This window comes from Tamandua tetradactyla, chromosome 9 (assembly GCF_023851605.1).
Source record: "Tamandua tetradactyla isolate mTamTet1 chromosome 9, mTamTet1.pri, whole genome shotgun sequence".
Taxonomy (NCBI): Eukaryota; Metazoa; Chordata; class Mammalia; order Pilosa; family Myrmecophagidae; genus Tamandua; species Tamandua tetradactyla.
The window spans coordinates 32,617,805-32,624,080 of NC_135335.1; the positions used below are offsets into that span (position 1 = coordinate 32,617,805).

At 43.5% G+C, this 6,276-nt stretch overlaps 1 pseudogene; it reads left to right on the forward strand.

Annotated features, from left to right (window-relative positions):
• Positions 1-4,234: 4,234 nt before the first annotated feature.
• On the forward strand, positions 4,235-5,392 carry LOC143646028 (cofilin-1 pseudogene; annotated as a pseudogene).
• Positions 5,393-6,276: the final 884 nt, after the last annotated feature.

Genomic DNA, 6,276 nt, shown 5'->3' on the forward strand with positions numbered 1-6,276 from the left:
GCACCAACGCCTGGCCACCAACCATCACAGATCTGAACGTGCCTTTTGTGGGGGACATGATTCAGTCCCCAACACCTGCAACAAGAGCAATGAAGGTGCTTTTCAAGGATTTAGGCACTTCCCTCACTAATGTATTTCTCGAGCATCTTCTGGACCTTCTTGTGGATATTCATTGTGGGTTGGTGTATATGCAGTTCACACACGATAGATCCAGTCCAACAATCTTATTTCTCTAAGATAAGAAGGATTCTCTCCCCCAATCCATGCCAGGAAAGCTCTGGCATCTTAACCTCATTCAATGAAGCCTACTGGTGAGACCCAATCAAAATTGGGTCAACCAAGTATGATGTTAGAACCACCTTCTGCTACAGAAGTTAGCCCATTAAATGCAGAATCTCTAGTAAGCTTACCCATGTCAATGACTTCTGCCCATTCTAGTGGTCTACTCCACCTTCCTTGGTTTAAAACACTTATTTCTAATCTCACAATGACACCCAACTGTCTGCTGATATATATTTGTAAAGTCTTGCAATTCTTTTGGCGTGTGTTCTAGTTTGCTAGCTGCTGGAATGTAATATGCCAGGAACAGAATGGCTTTTTTAAAGGGGAATTTAATAAGTTGCTAGTTTACAGTGCTAAGGCCGAGAAAATGTCCCAATTAAAACAAGTCTATGGAAATGTCCAATCAATGACATCCAGAGAAAGATACCTTGGTTCAAGAAGGCCGATGAAGTTCAGGGTTTCTCTCTCAAGTGAGAAGGACGCATGGCGAACACAGTAAGGACTTCTCTCTCAGCTGCAAGGGCATATGGCGAACACAGCATCATCTGCTAGCTTCTTCTCCTGGCTTCCTGTTTCATGCAGCTCCCCGGGAGGTGTTTTCCTTCTTCATCTCCAAAGGTCGCTGGCTGGTGGACTCTGCTTCTTGTGGCTATGTCGTTCTCTGCTCTCTCTGAATCTCCTGTTCTCCAAAATGTTTCCTCTTTTATAGGACTCCAGTAAACCAATCAATTCCCACCCAAATGGGTGGAGACACATCTCCCCTAATCCAGCTTAACAACCACTCTTGATTGGGTTACATCTCCAAGGAGATGATCTAATTACAGATTCAAACATACGTATTGAATAGGGATTATTCTGCCTTTACCAAATGGGATTTTGATTAAACATGGCTTTTCTAGGGTCCATACATCCTTTCAAACCAGCACAGTGTGTAAGCTATTTCCTCCTGGGTCATAAGATATGCCTGTCCCCCCAGGGGCATGCTGAGATTTGACCCTTGCTATGGATCTAGTGGCAACAGGGGGTGGTTGTCACAGATCTTGAGGCTAATGAGCAACTCATTCCAGGTGTCTACCCCAGGTTTTCAAGCAAAAGAAATCTGTTTCTCCAGACAAAGGAGGACAAGCTACTTCTACTGATGAGAGGCTCAGAGTGATTTGGGGTTTCAAGATTCCATCTCATCTGGTCAAATGAGATGTCACCATTCTAACTTTCAGGATCTCATCTTTCCCAATTAGTGCCCTAACTTTTACATGAAAAACTTGGTGAGAGTGTGAATTCAATTGTCATTGTCAACCCAGCAACCTGCTCAAATACGTTTTGTGCTTGATGTCCAGCAATACCAACCTTGCACCTTCCAGAAATAGGAGATCTTTTATTTTTTCAGGGCTGTCATGAAAGCTGTCTGGTTTTCAGACCCTGAGCTATGAATTAAAGGGCCTCAGCTTGGCGTTTTCTCTCTGTGAACCTTCCACAGCACTCAGGAAGATACAGTCCACGCCACAGTCTTTGGGGCCATCATTGTTATCATATCACCCAATTGCAGTAGCTTCCTGGGCTCTAAAGGTATTTTATTCAGGTGGCACTTCATCCGAATAAAGCACAGACAACAGCTTAATTAACTGTGGTGCCACTGTATGCCACCACTAGCACCCCATTTCCAAGGGCAAGGAGCTCAGCACTGCACTCAAGCCTAAGGATACCTGCCATACAGCCAATTTCCAAATCCCATCTCTGTGGGCCTGTCTCCTGGCACCACTTGTGACGCCAATTCTGTACTTGTCAGGGTCCAGGAAATAGAAACCACACAGTAGTTTGAACAGGGAAGGTTTAATATACAGAATTTTTAACTATTTATAATTTCTATCCCCTAAGGAGGGATAGAAAAAGAACTCTTAAAAAGTACTCCATTACAAAATGGGAAAAAGACTTGAACAGACACCTACCAGAAGAGGAAATACGAATGGCCAAGAGGCACATGAAGAGATGCTCAATGTCCCTGGCCATTAGAGAAATGCAAATCAAAACCACAATGAGATATCATCACACACCCACCAGAATGGCCATTATCAACAAAACAGAAAATGACAAGTGCTGGAGAGGATGCGGAGAAAGAGGCACACTTATCCACTGTTGGTGGGAATGTCAAATGGTGCAACCACTGTGGAAGGCAGTTTGGCGGTTCCTCAAAAAGCTGAATATAGAATTACCATACGACCCAGCAATATCATTGCTAGGTATCTACTCAAAGGACTTAAGGGCAAAGACACAAACGGACATTTGCACACCAATGTTTATAGCAGCGTTATTTACAATTGCAAAGAGATGGAAACAGCCAAAATGTCCATCAACAGAAGAATGGCTAAACAAACTGTGGTATATATATACGATGGAATATTATGCAGCTTTAAGACAAGATAAACTTATGAAACATGTAATAACATGGATGGACCTAAAGAATATTATGCTGAGTGAGTCCAGCCAAAAACTAAAGGACAAATACTGTATGGTCCCACTGATGTGAACGGACATTCGAGAATAAACTTGAAATATGTCATTGGTAACAGAGTCCAGCAGGAGTTAGAAACAGGGTAAGACAATGGGTAATTGAAGCTGAAGGGATACAGACTGTGCAACAGGACTAGATACAAAAACTCAAAAATGGACAGCACAATAATACCTAATTGTAAAGTAATCATGTTAAAACATTGAATGAAGCTGCATCTGAGCTATAGGGTTTTGTTTGTTTGTTTGTTTGTTTCTACTATTATTACTACCTTTATTTCTTTTCTCTATATTAACATTTTATATCTTTTTCTGTTGTGTTGCTAGTTCCTCTAAACCGATGCAAATGTACTAAGAAATGATGATCATGCATCTATGTGATGATGTAAAGAATTACTGAGTGCATATGTAGAATGGTATGATTTCTAACTGTTGTGTTAATTTCTTTTTTTTTTCTTTCCGTTAATAAAAAAAAAAAAAAAAAAAAAGTACTCCAGACCTAAGACAGATATTCAAGGGAGAAAATACTTGGGGCTGGGGGTGAGGGGCAGGGGAGATACAGGGGCTTCCCAGGGCTATACTTCAGACCTAATTAGAGAAGATATGGTTGTAGCCCCCTGGATGGCAGAGAAGTTTGCTGGATTGCTCTGGACCAGGAGTGAGTTACTGTTGCCAGGCCAGGAAATCATGGAACTGCCAAGCGGGAAGTTCCATGCCCGTGTGCATAAGGGCTGAGGCACCTGCTGTGCAAAGAAGAAAAGGAAGCTCACATGAACTTGGAATAAAGTCCTTTCTCTGGCAGTGCCCCTCTAGCGCCCTCTATTGATAATGTTTAACATGTCAGCTGGCAAATGATGTAGGGTCCAGCTCCATTAACTCAGAGCAAGGCAGTGAGGGGTGGATTTGGAGCTGAGAGTCAATAAATTGATAACAGAGTGATTGCAAGTGAAAAAAATTCAAAAACAGTGTACACAGTATGCTTCCTTTTGTGGGAAAAGGATATGCATGTGTATATTCGCTTAGTTTTGCAAAAAAGGAACATTGGAATGATAAACCTAAAAATGAATGGTTACCTATAAGCAATGAAGGGAGGGATAAGAAGGATGGAGGGGATGGTGATGGAAGCGAGATTTTCTGAAAATACCTATTTATGTGGTTTTGATTTTTAAATCAGGCAAATATTTGTCATATTCGAAACATAGCATTAAACCAAAAAAAGAAAAAGCAAATCACCAGGAAGCAGCTGGCTGTTAAAATATATTGGGTAGATGGAAATACTAGTGGTCAATGAGAGGGAGAGGTAAGGGATATGGTATGTATGTGTTTTTTCATTTTTTTTTCTTTTTATTTCTTTTTCTGAAGTGATACAAATATTCTAAAAAATGATCATGGTGATGCATATACAACTATGTGATGATATTGTGAGCCACTGATCGTACACTGTGTATGGAATGTTTGTATGTTAAGAATGTTCGTGAGTCGGATCTCGGCGGCAGCTGCAGCGGTTCTCATCTTCTCCGGTTCTCCTTGCTGTGTCCCTTTAGCATCCAGAAACATGGCCTCTGGCGTGGCTGTCTCTGATGGCGTCATCAAGGTGTTCAACGACATGAAGGTGCGCAAGTCATCAACTCCAGAGGAGGTGAAGAAGCGCAAGAAGGCTGTGCTGTTCCGCCTGAGTGAGGACAAAAAGAACATCATCCTGGAAGAGGACAAGGAGATCCTGGTGGGTGACGTGGGCCATACTGTCGACGACCCCTACACCACCTTTGTCAAGATGCTGCCGGACCAGGACTGCCGCTATGCCCTTTATGATGCGACCTATGAGACCAAGGAGAGCAAGAAGGAGGACCTGGTGTTTATTTTCTGGGCCCCTGAGTGTGCACCCCTCAAGAGCAAAATGATCTGTGCTAGCTCCAAGGATGCCATCAAGAAGAAACTGACAGGGATCAAGCAAGAATTACAAGCAAACTGCTACGAGGAGGTCAAGGACTGCTGCACCCTGGCAGAGAAGCTGGGGGGCAGTGCTGTCATCTCCCTGGAGGGCAAGCCCTTGTGAGCCCCTCCAGCCCCCTGCCTGGAGCATCCGGCAGCCCCAGACCTGTCCATGGAGGTTGCAGGCTGCCCCCTTCCTGCCAGACCTGAGGGGCTGGGGGGATCCCAGCAGGGGGAGGGCAATCCTTTCACCCCAGTTGCCAAAAAGCCCCACCCCCACCCCCTGGACCTTCCTTCTCCCTCCATCCCTGATGGTTCTGGCCTCCCCAAACTACTTTTGATCTTCTGATTCCTCTTGGGTTGAAGCAGACCAAGTCTCCCCCCCAGGCACCCCAGTTTGGGAGGGGGGCTGTATTTTTTTTAACGACACCCCCTGTTTCCCATCTGTTCCCTCCCTGTCCCATGCTGCCAACTTCTAACCACAATACTGACTCTGTGTCTGTTTAGTTCTGTGTATAAATGGAATGTTGTGGAGATGATCCCTCCCTGTGCCCACCGGTCCCCTTCTCCCTTTCCCCTGGTCCTGGCCACTCAGGTGGAAGCAGGACTAGTAAGAAATCCTCAATTAAAAACAAAGAAACAAAACAAAACAAAAAGAATGTTCGTGTTTGTATTTTGTTTTACCAGTAAATATATTTATATAAAAGAGGCAGCTGGCCTAATTTAGAGGTGCTTCATTGCCTTACGGAAAACTTAGGCACAGCACAATTGGGAGACACTACATCGAAAGGATGAGGTTCCATCTTACAGGAGGTAATATACACATTGAATCACATTCCATTATGTGGTGGTGTCCCCCCCCATAGCCATTCTTCATGGGTCTAGAAATCAAAGGGTGGGAATGAAAGTCGCTCCCCTTACTATTATACCTAATAACCCTCTCACAGAACTTTTACTCCCTGTCTCAGCAACCTTGAGCTCTGCTCGTTTAGTTCGCAAGAATGCTACCACTGGATAAAACCCAACAGCTGCAGCAGAAGACAAGTCTTCCACCTGACCATTTTGGGCTTCTTATGACAAGGAACCAGTGGGCAGTAAAAGGGGTTACTCTACAGGCTGGAATGATTGATCCTGATTATCAAGGGTAAACAGGGGTGCTCCCTACATGAGAGCAAAAAGGACATTGTCTGGACCCTCTTTAGAATTTACATGCCTAATAGTAATGGTTAATGGGAAACTATAGCAACCAAAAAGGCAAGACAATGGAGACAGACCACTAAGCAATGATGATTTGGGTCACTCAAGCAGATAAACTTATCCCAGCTGAAGTTCTGTCTGAGCACTGGGGACAAATGGAATGGATAATGGAAGAAGGAACCCCAGATACCAACTGCCGCCTTATGATCAATTGTGGAAAAAAAAAAAAAGGAAGAATGCAGTGGCTTTGTATGTTTTCTCTTGTATGCATGTGTTACTTTGTATATGGTATTTCCTTCTTTTCTTTCCTTTTCATTTTTTACTTTATTTACAAGTTGTGGGTTAACTTTACAGTTTATT